General features: G+C 33.3%; 1 long non-coding RNA gene across 1 annotated transcript in view; it reads right to left on the bottom strand.

Annotated features, from left to right (window-relative positions):
* The window catches only part of LOC141566993 (uncharacterized), a 402,769-nt gene that overhangs the window by 135,572 nt on the left and 253,322 nt on the right, over nucleotides 1-13,875 (bottom strand). The window contains exon 4 of the long non-coding RNA XR_016019678.1: nucleotides 11,448-11,505. This is a non-coding gene — a long non-coding RNA (uncharacterized LOC141566993). The remainder of the gene's footprint in view (nucleotides 1-11,447; nucleotides 11,506-13,875) is intronic.

Raw genomic sequence — 13,875 nt, 5'->3', positions numbered from 1 at the left:
GAATTCTCAAAAGTAATCATGATTAAGGGATTCTTTAAAAATAGATTAAAATGAAAAAAAAAAAAAAAAAAAAAAAAAAAGAAACGCATAGCTCAGTGCAAATGATTTCCAAAAAAATGATTTGTAGATACATCTACGCTTCTTTATAAAAAATGTTTAAGCATTTATGGGGTGATGATGTTTGAAGTGTTTCATAAACCTAAATTATTTAAAAAAAAAAATAGTGCACAGAAAATTATTAGAAACAGTAAGATAGTGCCAAATGACAAATTTGACTTACTATCATATCCGACATGATGATTTTACAAAAATCTTATTATAGCACTGTATAGTTTTAAAAATATTTTTATATTTCAAATAGGTTTTAAGATTTTACCACATCACCAGAACATTTGGAATATTAATGATTATTATACTTGATATGGTTTATAATTAGCAATAACAAGTCAACAATAACATAATTTTTATCTCAAGATATTGATTATCTATGGATAAGTCAACCTGTATTCAGCCTAAGATGAATGCTTTGACATGAATTTATTTTCTATACAATCATTGATCCATCAATATCTAGTTTAGTATCCACCATAGAAACTGGAAAGGCTGCTCCTTCTTCAAAGTCTTCGTGGTAATCATTGATGGAGCGATGGAGGAAGTTTCAGAAGTTAGAAGATACCTTTTAGTTCCAGCTCCAGTTTTGGTCACTAAATACACTACCATGCTCTAATTCACTGGACTTATTAATAGTCTTTGAGAGGAAAAATAATATTTTGCAGAACAAGAAAATCTATGTACAGAGTAAAAGTTTGTGCATGGGAAAGAGAATCAGAGGTCACTATGATGACATACACATTCATTTTTAGTTCTTACAAGACTTCACTCTTTGCATCTATTTTTTAAATAAAAAATACTGTATTTATATATTTTTTTTCAGTTAGAGTTGACATTCAATCTTATTTTATATTAGTTTCAGGTGTACAGCATAGTGGTTAGACATTTGTATAATTTATGCAATGACCCTCCCCCTCCATTAGTCTAATACCCACCTGACACTATGCATATTAATAGTTGTTGCACATTATTGACTATGTTCTCTGGGCTATGCAAACATTGATTTTCATCAACACATCTGATTTCGTGACTCTATAAGATATCTATCCATTCAGACAAGCAGTCAATGTGAGCTTATTATTACGATAAGGGTTCCTAGGATAACAGTGAATGAGATTGTAGCGAAGATAAGTGGGTTTATTAGTACAGGAAGGGTGTGAACCAACATTTTCGGGGCATGGGCCCGATAGCTTACTTAGCTGACCTTACTGTAGAATGTGGTGTAATTTGGTAGCACGGAGATTTTTGAAGTCTTAGGAGCAGGTTCAATTCCTGCAGTTCTAGAAATAAAGGGGCTGTATTCTAGGACCCCATGATTATTTTGTTACTACCTTTGCATCCATTTTTGATCAAATTAAAACAGGAACATATACCTATGAATATGATCATTTATACAGCTAAATTGTTTTGAGGCATTTTTATGTCTAGCTTGTTACCCAAATCTGAAAACCGAATGGAAAGTGAGAAAACAAGAATGGGAAGACAAATTTAAACAACGTGCTCCTTCCTAGAGATGATCTTTGTAAACAAAATCAATGTCTATAGAGAAATATTGAACTCTCATGCACTTAAGTTCAAGAACCTCACAGACACTCTATAAGGTTTTTTGAACTCAATAAAAAGGAATTGCTAAAGCAAATACATTTACAACAGGTAAAACTTACATTTCTCTGAAAAATCCCAAGGTTTTCTGTGGAAGCTGGGCTATGCAAACATTTATTTTCATCAACACATCTGATTTGGTGACTCTATAAGATATCTATCCATTTTGAGTACTGGAACGGTGTTTTCAATGCATACAAATATTTGTTTGTACCCTTTAAATTTTATGTGCCAATTTGTTCCTATATTTAAGTTGCTATTTTATGAAATACGGATAACACCTTTTCTATTAGGACACATTATTAACTAATGAGTATTGGCAAGATATATATTTAGTTTCCAGGATTTAACCAAAGAATTTAATATATACACACACACACACACACACACACACACACACAGAGGGTGCCCAAAAAATGTATATACATTTTAAGAAAGAAAAAATCTATTAAAATTGTAATAATATATACTGATAACAAAATATGGATACAAGTCACGTTTGACTTCTGCAATTACAAGAAGTGCTCAAAGTGGTTACCATCAGCGTCCAGATACTTCTGATTATGGAGAACTACTGCTTGAGCAACGTTGACCAAAGTGACCACTTGTGTACACTTTTTTGGCACCTCCAGTATATTTGTGACATATATTAATATAGATTTTTGTATCTATATATTATATATAAAATTTATTATACATTGTAATATTTATATATGCATGTGTGTGTCTGTTATGAAGCATATAACTTCTAAGATTATCTAGAACTTAGCAAGTCAGCTCTTGAGACTAAAGCTAAAATGTTTAAATTTTCTGGGAAATATGTAATTCTGCTGATTGGTTATTTTGACTTCTGTTATTGACAGTTTTTTTATTGACTTCATCAATTAATTATGGATTAATTATGTTTTAACTTTAAAACAGCTTTAGGTAGTAAAGGGGAAATAATTTTGACTTTTATTTTGTTCTATGGTTTTATTCAGTAGCATCCTGGCTACCATATGACACTTTTGCAATTACTAGAAATAAAACTGTTGGCTTACAGGGCTTCTGCTGTCCACTTTTTTGGGGATGTCACCTTGTTTTCTTAATTTACAATCAAGCTCTTGTTTTTGTATATTCAGAACTTTATATTTACTAAATTTTACATGAGATGACTCGCATGTATGATAAACTATATATTACATACTAATATAAAACACATTAACGCTAATTTCAAATTATTTTTTAAATTGAAATACACTTTAGAATAAATAAGTGATTATTTTGCTAAGAAACTGAAAGCTGATTATTATTTAAAATTGAATTAAGTTCCATAACAGATCTCATGTTATCATTAGGTACTTAAAAATGTCCTCAAGCTCATAAAGAGATATTAAATATATTATAAGATTATTTAAAAAATAATCAGGCTTTAAAAATGAGGCAGCACAACAGTGTGATGTGTTACAAACTAAAATGTTAATTATGTAATAGCATATTAATTATATATACATATACACATTTCTCTCTTGCCTTTACATTTGGCTGAGGGATTCTACACAGGTTGTTTGTTTATTTTTTGTGATATGCTATATTTGTATCTTCAAGATGGATTAAAATACCATGTAAATAGTAATTGTATACACATTCAAAGCCTTGAACTCTGTTTTTGAACACTTTCTGTGTGCCTTTGGCTTGCTTAATCTTGCTAGAACTGAATTATCTTATCAATAATATTGAAAAATATCTACATCACAAGATTGTTGACAATTAATTGATACAAAGTATATAAAGTGTTTAGGTTGTACATATCAACACATGTTAAATATGATAATATAATCTTAATACTATTAGTATTTATGAGAAATTATTGTATGTCATTGTCTAGACCTCATATTTTCAGAAGCCATTCTGTTCTCTTAGTATCAAAATAGTAAATATAGATGTTCAGATCTTAAAAAATCTTCCATAAGCCAGTATCAAAAGTTTCAAACATAATAATTAGAATGCCATTGTATTCAATTATTGTATAACCAATCACACACACACACAAATGTGGTAAGAGCTGAACATTAACTACATTGATAGAAGTCATTAACACTGATTTTGCTTTCTGCCACTGACATGTTTGCTGCCCCATGTCTAGCACTTTCAAAGATTAATTAAATGTAAGCGTTAAGATGCCTATGTTGATGTTAAGTAGTTTATTTTCTACCTTATTTTCCCCCAGCTCCTCACTGAGTGCCTCAAAAAATAACAATTGCTTTTTTGAAGCATTTTAAAATAATAAGAATATTTGAGCCTAAAATCTACATGATGAAATAGATATATTATTCGTTAAGTGTCAATAAATTTTCCTGGTTTTCTATTAGATTGGTGCAAAAGTAGTTGTGATTTAAAAGGTTAAAAATTGCAAAAACCACAATTACTTTTGCACCAACCTAATAGGTATTGGAAAAAGACAATTGACATTTTCAGACTTGTTCAAAAACTTTGAAATTATAACTTGCATGAAAACAAACCCAATGATTCACTTATTAAATGCAGTGGTGCACAAAACTTAAAAAAGAAATGATGTAACTTCTATCCCTCTAATTTACTGAATATGCTATTAAAAATAACACATTTCTCCAACCCAAAATTTGGCAAAACTATTAGCTTTTTTCCAATTAAACTCTGTTCACAATTAAATAATGTGTCATCCTTGCTTTTCTTTTACTTTCTCTAGATTAAAAAAATAAAAATCAAACAATCAAGCAAATAAAACAATGTCAAGACAGTGAAACTCAATTGTATCTTAAACAGCCCATTCAATTATTCAAAATGTAGTGATTTGATCTATCAACTAAAACATTAGATTTTCGAAATGGAAAGCCAGAAGACCAACTATAGAGCTTTGAACCTGGAGGCATAGGTTATCGTGAATTAAGAAGTCCTAGATTTATCTTGAAAGAAAATCCCTGAGAAATAAGTCACAAAGTAGTTGCCAGAATTAAAGGCTTATTTTTCCAAGGTAACATCTTCCTTGAGAACTGCTGATTTAAATTTTTTAAAGATAAAGCACAATCTCATAGTATCATATAGTAATCTCTGTTTTTAAGGTTTTTTTATACATTGAAAATTACATTAAAAGGGACTTAAAGCATGACCGAATGAGGGGCTCTGTGATCTGCTCTCCAGCAAAACTAGAGAGAATTACTTAAAAACAACCATTTGATTTCTCAGGAAAGGAGTCAGGAACATACAGACAATAAAGAAAACATTCATTCGAGAAAATATAAAATAGTATAAGAACAGTGAGACTCTATGGTATCCAGGCTAAGATTCTCTCTCTCACTTGCTCCTCCATACTCAGCAAGGTAGAAACTCCACTCCAGATTACTGTAACCAAGAATATTGGGCTACCTAGTCTTAAAGCTTCCAGTTAGAGGGATATCTTCCCAGGAGGGACAGGAAGTAAGTGTTTTTATTCTGAACCCAGCTACATCTTTCTGAGGCTAAGGTACGAGTATGGTAAAGACTTGGGGAATCTTACCCACACCCAAATTGTGGGATAGAATTTTTGCCTTCGGTATGGTACCACTGAAAACACTGGGGCCCTGATCAGCCTTGCCCAGCTCTTAAGGTGGTGATTCCCCATTTGGAGAGTCAGACAAGAAAAGCTCTGGCAATTTCCCTCCACACTCCCCAACCATGGAACACTCAGTTCCTAAAGCAGTTGTGTCACTCGTAGGACCATAACACTGCCCCCATTTCCAGTTCTAGAGATGTGGCACAGGGATTTTTTTTTTTTTTTCTGGGGGGTGGGAAGCAAATGATAATCTCTTCCCAAAGGAAGTGAACTTGCCATAAAGTGTTGAGACGTTCAAGCCTAAGACAACAACAAAAAACAGGAAAGTTGTGGTGAGAGAGAATTGAGAGGAGATTAGTAGTTTCATTGGGCATATAAGTTAAATTATACAGCAATTGCTTCACCTCAGACAAAACAGAAATAAATGACTAGGAGGAGCCCATCTAGGTCAGAAAAAAATCTGAAACACTGATCTCAGGAATTATCCCTTCAAAGGAGTCCAAATTTGATTGGTTTTGTCTGGGGATCAATTTGTGCCTCAGCACATTGTTGAACATTATAGAGCAATCAGCTGACAATTGCTCAACCATAACAGCTGGATGAGGTCAGGGAAAGACACAGCCAAACAGAATCCTGCCAAAACCACTGTCATACCAGAGTGACTGTGGACAAACCCAAGGCTATTCCCCTATATTAGTCGGCTAGGGCTGCCATAACAAAGTACCACAAACTGGGGGATGTAAATCATAGAAACATATTGTCTTACAGTTCTGGAAGCCAGAAGTCGAATATTAAGGTTTAGGTAGTATTGATTCTTTCATAGGATTTTGAGAGAGAATCTATTCCATGACTCTCACCTAGCTTCTGGTGGTTTGCATGGATTTTTTAATTCTTCCTGTCTTACAGAAGCATCATTCTAATTTCTGCCTTCATCTTCATCTTCATATAGTGTTCTACGTATATACATGTCTGTGTCCAAATGTCCTCTTTTAATAATGACACCTGTTGGATTAGGAACCAAACCTACTCCAGTAAATCTCGTTCTAACTCAGCAAAGAACATCTACATGTAGCTGCTTTCCAAGAAAGATCACATTTTGAGGTACTGGGGATTAGGATTCCAACATAATGAATTTTGGAAGGAAACAATTCAATCAGTCCATAACAATCCCCACGAGGAGCAACATCAGAGGTGTAAAACTTTCTGAGGGGGTGGAATAGGCTCCAAGAAAATAGCCCAGCCCTTCACTAAACAAATAAACAACAAGAAAATAAAAATAAGTTCAAGAGGAAGAGTACCCATAATTGTTACGATACGTTTTGTAAAATTTTCACTTTCTAGCAAAAAAAGAAAAAATGAGACATGAAGAAAATAAAGCAGGCAACGGAAACTGCCTATTAGAGAGACCAGATATAAGATTTCACAGAAAAAGACTTCCAAGTGCCACTGTAAATATATTCAAATAAAAGGTCATGAATAAAGAAATAAAGGAAGATATGATGATAATGCCTGTTCAAATAAAAAATGTCAATAAAAATATAGAAATTATTGAAAACAATTAAGAGGACATTATATAATAGAAAAGTATAATAATTGAAATGAAAAATTAATTTTTTCAAATGCATATTTAAACTGGCAGAATAATTATTTCGAGAATTTGAAGATGGAGTGATACATGTTTTGCAATATGCAGAACAGAAAGACAAAAGAATAAAAAAATTATTAGAATATTTGAGAAATGTGGAAATTATTAATTACATCAACATAAGTATAATGGTAATACTAATAGAAGGAAAGAATGAGAAATGAACAGAAACAAAACATTCAAAGACTTAATGGCTGAAACTTCCCAATATATTGAAAACTAAGCCTAATGTTAACTTTCTATTATATTCTTATCACCTAAAGTTAAACATTGTTTTTCAAATATTAGATTTTGTGTCTGTTATGAGAAAAATATTTCCTTAACTTTTTAAGATACTCTATAATGATACTCATGTGTTTTGTTTTGTTTTCATTTTCGAAAATAAGTGCATGTGTACTTGCTGTTGATTTCCTTGATAGTATATATTTTGTAAAATCTCAGTAATTTATAGGTGTTGAGGATTAGGTCAGACTGAATTAAAGGGAGAAAACACCAATTATTTCTATACCATTTGGAGCCACTCTGATGAATAGACACGGGTCTGGAGGCCATAAAAATAAGGATATTTTCCTGCTTTTAACTATCATTTGGACCTTGTAACTTTCTATTGATTGGTTTAATCAGCTTTATTTCTTCTTAGATCACTGAAAGGTGAACTTCATTCTAATACTGGTTAAATAATCACAAATTCTGAATTTCTAGAGTTTACATTTTAGTGTTTAAATATACTCTACATTGTTCACCTTTATTTGGATAGCATCGGATTAATATTCCTTAGTTTCAAATTTTAACACATACATCTATAAATGGTTTCAACACAGTAGGAGGGCAATGTGTTTTATTATATCCCTCTTGACTTCTAGTCTTAGTTTCCTCTCCTCCTCTCAATAAATATTAGTTGATGGTAATTCCATTGTTAAAGACCTCTCAAATGGCTACATTCTTTATCCTGCAATATTAATGGGGCACGTCAGAACTTTGACACATACCTTAGACTTTTTATTTCAGCAATTTTCTCTCCTATTTACTTTAACTGGCACCCCTAGAGTTTCAGTGCTTTATTGACTTAGTTTAAATTTGCTATTGTTACTTATGGGTTAAGCAGGTAGGCTGACTGCATTAACAAAAATTGATAAGTAGGCAGGTTATCCTTCCTAATTTATTTCCATGGCAACAGACAAGCAATGGTGCCTTATTTCTCAGTTGCAGAATGCTAATAATCAAATGTGCCTTACCCAGATGAATATATAACACAGTTTACTAATATAACTGTCTTGACATTGTATATATTACTAAAGACAAATACACATTAATTCTGCATCTAAGTTACATGATGGATATGCTCAGGAGAATGGAAAAAATGAGAAAGTTTCCTCAGAAACATCAAAATTGTTCATTAAAGTAATGCATTTTAAATAGTATACAGTGAACAATTATCTGACACTTGTATTGTTTATTTCAGGAGGTGCTTATATTACAGAAAAATGTAGTAATGCATATTTATTGTGACATCTCAGAAAATAAAGGGTCCTGCACAAGAGTTCAATTAAGCAATAATCCCTGGGAAAAAATGATCATTACTAGTAGTTAATGATTGGTTTGTTAGTTAATGGCCCAAGGCAAAGCTGAGGGCAGTTAGGACTCTAACAAATGAGTTGTGAATTGTAGCAATAGCTTGTGAATTGTAGCAGTGAGAGACTTTAAAGGATGTTTTCCCTGGTTATAAACCACCTTTAATGCTTTATGATAGAAATAATGTGCTTTTTAAGACTGATTATAACATAGGAGAGTATCCGAAATAACTGATATTTCTAGTAAATTGACATTTGATTTTCTTGTGATACTTCCTGATACTACAAATTTGCAGGTAAGATTTTTTGCTTCAGAATATAGGCATCTATATTATACACATATATCATTCATTTGGTGAAAATACATGCCAAGCTATACAGAATATTCTCCTTTCATTGTTTTGTTGGTTAAAAATATTGTGTGAATTCCTAGAGTCATAATTGCATATTTTCTTTAGGTGTCTTGTCTGGAAAGTTTTGATCTGCAATATTTTTTGAATTTATCTTGAAATGAGATCACCCACACAGTTTTTCCTTAGAAGATTTTACAACGGTAGAATGGGCTCTTACATCCTTACACACCCACAGCTCCCACAGGAGCAAAATGCTGTTGGTTCTCTTGGCCCACAACCATGTCCTCATGTGTTCACGAGTAATTTAACAGAATAAATGAGCTATACTTGGAATTTCTTTACCTAACATCAGCGATATCTTATCGCTTCTTCTTTTTAATCCATAGGAAATTAGACTTCATTAGTCTGGGTACTTGCCTCACAAAACTACTTATAATGAAACTATAATAGCTTCTGGGATATAGGAAGGCTTCATCAGCTCTTAGAAATAAGACTTTATACTCAGCTTCAATTAAGTCTGGGTCTGTATAACTGACAACCACAACTGGTCAACTGGTGAATTGATGGGGAGATCTATGAAACTAATAATTTGGCTCTTAAGAGATATTTTGGGGGAAAAAAAATAACCCATTGGTTTTAAAAGGAATTTTTTGATTAATTAAATTAATGTTTTATAGGTATCACCTAGAATTTGGAATTGATTTCAATCAGTTAAGTCATGTGTAAGAGGGATTAGTCTAATTAGATGTATATGCAGTGGACACATATTACCAAATTAAATTAGTTGATTAAAATTTTCCTATGCAACCACAGTATCTTGTTATTCTACCACTTACATACCGGCATTTGCTTCTGTTCAAAGAACATCTCATGGAAGGATTTCTTTTGATCCAAAACAAAACAACAATTCTCTCTCTCTCTCTCTCTCTCTCTCTCTCCCTTCCTCCTTCCCTCCCTCCCTCCATCCTACCTTCCCTCCACCTTCTCTCCACCTTCCCTCTCTTAGGCAACACTTATCACTTGATGACAGAGATATTAACTTTACACCTGAATAAAATGAGAATCGTGCAGGCTAAATGGCCTATGCAATGTCACACGGGAATAATTCCCAGATCTAGGATTCAAAAAATTAGTGTTGTGAATTCAAATCATATTTTTGTTTGTGGTATAAAACATCAATGAAAAAATTAAATAGAAAACATGATCCTAAACACAATAAAGAAATCATCTTGTAAAATTATTGCAACAATTTGAAGCTTATATTTTAAGATTCAAAACAAGTTATTATATTATTAAAAGAATACTCACCCTTCTAAAATGTCATTATTAAAGCTTTTCCCCCGAGAATAATTTCATTTTATGAATATTCTAAACACAGTAAGAATCTCTACATGTTCCATAATGCATTTTAACTCAGTATCAAACAGAGAGCAATTAAAACCCAATAAATTTGGCTTTTATCTTAGGTCAGAGTGGGCTCTAGAGGGTCATCCAATTCACACATAGATCTGACATCCTGTCTACATACATCCATCCCATTCACATACATACATAGATACAGAGTTGAAGCTTTGGGTACTTGAGGATTTATGAATTTATGCTATATTTTCCAATCATATTCCTGTTTAGTAAAATGATCTATTATTTATTGGTATTTTCATTTCTTAGTAATGCATATTTGTGTTCAGAAGAAACAAAATACTTGAGGTTAGGCAAAGAATTGACGATGCGTAAATAATGACTATTAGCCCAATAAAGATGTTCTGTCAGCAGAATATCTTCTTTCTTTCTAAACTTAATTGAGAATGCAGTGCAGTGTGTACATTATGTTACTCCAATTAATTCAAATCATTCCTAATTGGGATCTCTTAAATAACTCCCTCCTGGGTCTAGAGAGGAAATTGAATCAAACATATAAATCAGGAAGTCTTCTCTATCTTTAAATACATTGTTATTCATAATCAAATATGCTGATGTTGGCATTACCAAAGATAAAGGAAAAAATATTTTCTTGCACTTTATAAGTAAGCGGATACTGGTTAGGTAAACGCATGGGTAACTGATAGTGGTAAAAACCAATGAAATATTAAATACAGATTCATTTCTATAGGCAACTAGAATTACTTGAAGTACTTATGATAAATAATCAATTATTGAAGCACAAACCTAGAAGCAGCAGAAGCTAATGTAACTCTGTGGGTTAGACTAGAACTCATTACTGTGAATGACAGTGTAGAGATAGTGATGAGGAGACAATATTAATTGCAAATGTATAATGAGAAAGGAGTTTTAATGCTGAAATAGTGATAATCATCATAGGAAGAGAAAGAGCCATGGCTTTTCATGGGCGACCACAGGGAGAAGAAAATAAATAAAAGAGCTTGCAATTTCCATGATGGGAAGCATTCTTGATATATTGTTCAGAGCACACCTGGGAAATTAAATGACTTTCTAGGTACCATATTTTCAGAAGATATTGAGGAAAGTAAGGCGTTGGAACTAATGTCATAAGGGATGGGTAAAGCGCCTATAATTGCTTATTGTAAAATATAGAAGATAGGATAACCATTTTCAAATATTTTATATTTTTGACTTGGAATAAAAATTACACTTACATTGTTCTTCCAAGCTGATTTCTCTCCACACTGCCTCGGGTACTGAAAGCTTGTCCTGCTGGAAGAGAGGTTTTGAAAGGTCAGGAGCCAGCTTGAAGAACTTTATCAGCTATGATACAGAATAGTCATTATTCCAGCATAGCTGTTGATAAGTAGGGATGTGCTAAGGGTACCCCCATCATCCTTGGGTAAGGGGGGAGGGTGGTAAACTGAGGCAGAGCAGTTAACACTTCATCCAAATATATTTATGAACACAGCCAAGGAATTTCTGCTTCTGTCAGTTAAACTTTGGTTGTTAGTCACTTCACCTCTTAGAGCTCAGCTTCAGTGTAAAATGAAGATGTTATTTATTTATGTCATGCCTATTTGAGTGGTCTTAATGGGAATCACATGAGATATTGATTGAAAGACTGAAGCTAACAGAATAAACACATTTGACTGTGAATTTACACATCTGTAAATTCAGAAAGGGGTGTGCAGACATTTGCTAGCTCTTCATCAGAACTGTATTGTCTTCTAACTATACACACAGATAATCTTTATTTTCCAGTATTGCTTACAGTTAAATCTTACCCATGACTGACTGAGTTCTAGTTAATAGAATGATAGCAGAAATGATGCGAGCCATCCTTAGACCAGGGCCATAGATGCTTAGCATGTAATCACCTTTGTTTTTTTCCATTCTAGCTGGATAGGATGGAAAATGACCTCTGGGGAGAATTTGGAAACTAATGTCAAAGATGACGGAGACCCAAGGTGAAAGGAGTCATTTGGAGGAGAACAACTTATTGATTAGCAATGCCCACTTATGAATTTATGTGAGCAGGAATTTAAGTGCAAATGTACTAAGTAACTGATATTTTGGGGTTTAATTATTTACTTATTATTATTTTGGGGTGTTACCCTAACTAATATGAGAATCAGAAAGAATGTGGTATTGCTAACTGAAACCTAAGTTGTAATATTGACCTAAATGTTGTGCCACATTTATATTGGAGGATGGAAAGATGGAGTCCCCATTATGCGGTGGCAAGTATTTGGTAAATATGTGACCTTCAATAGCTTTGACAGCAGACCATGTACATGCTGAGCCTGTAGGTCTCATCTCAGAATGTAGAGTTCGGAAGAGTTAGGATGAAATGTGCATACCACACCATTTGAACGAATTGTTATAATACAGATATAATAGAAGTTAATAACATGCAGAACATAGATAATAGTAAAATGAAGGAAAATTATTAAGATGGGATGAGTTTTGGTTATCAATTACCTGTTATTGATATAATTTACTTCATTGTAAGAGGGGTATAATGTATTCTTTAATAGTGACTTGATTAACAATTGGCTTACACAATTCCTGAAAATGTACTAGTTGACTCTTGTGATTTATCATGAACCAGTTCTAGCACATAACTATGAATTTTGGACTTTGTAACAACGAGAAATGAGTTTCATCTGTTTTAAATGCCTGACATCTGGGGGTTTACCTGTGACCACCAGTAGTCCTGACCTACCTCATGCACAGGGCTACACTTTTCTTTCAGAAATCCCGTGTGCCTTGAACTTATTCCCTGTTCCTCTGGGTGATATGGAGCCCCTTTACAACGCCTCCACTCTCTGAGATCAAGGGTTTTGTCTGGTGAGTGGTGTTTCACTGGGCTCCAGTGAGAAGTTTCTCACCTGAGCCAATGGATGTGTAGAAGTTGGGTTGTCAAAATCCAACTCTAGTAGTAAAATCAACATCCTGTAGTGCAGAGTTATAAGGTTTTTATTATCTCAAGGCACACCATAACACTTAAGTTCTGTGAAAAAACAAAAACAAAAACAAAAAACCTGCACCTACATAAATTAAGGACAGCTAGAATAACCTCTGAGCAGCTAGAAAGCAGAGAAGACTGCCGGTATATGCACAAGACATATGTTCCTGAATTATTCATGTTTAGCACAAAGCATACCATTACATTGAAAAATGTACCTTGATAGGATCATTGGAAATTTTTGTAATATTTAAATTTGAGGCTAGAATCAAAACATGTTCAAGTTAAAAGCTGTCCTTCTGGCCCTGGCCCTTTAAGTCCAGACAAAGAACCTACTTGTCTGTGAATTATAACCAACCAGATTGTAAAACCAAGCCACACATAGGGATAGAAATTCTAGCTTATTTTCCTTGCCCAGTTTACTTTCTCCTTGCCTCTTTCAACCTTGAGTTTAAAAATCCTCATGTAACTCACCTACACCTCTCACAGTAGAGCAATCTCATTCATTGTTTTTTTTTTCTTTTTTTCTTTTTCTTTTTTTTTTTTTTTTTTGAGAGCTTCCTCATGTAACTATTAGAGGAGGACAGCGCAAAAAAAGGAGCTCCCACCTTCTGCCCACCCACCCATAGGATTGGCCTACTCATTGGAAGCCCACACTTTCTCCATTGCAT

This window comes from Rhinolophus sinicus, chromosome 2 (assembly GCF_057876585.1).
Source record: "Rhinolophus sinicus isolate RSI-liver-muscle chromosome 2, RSI-T2T, whole genome shotgun sequence".
NCBI lineage: Eukaryota > Metazoa > Chordata > Mammalia > Chiroptera > Rhinolophidae > Rhinolophus > Rhinolophus sinicus.
The sequence above is the reverse complement of the archived record's forward strand: the minus strand, read 5'-3'. Positions and strand labels throughout refer to the sequence as shown.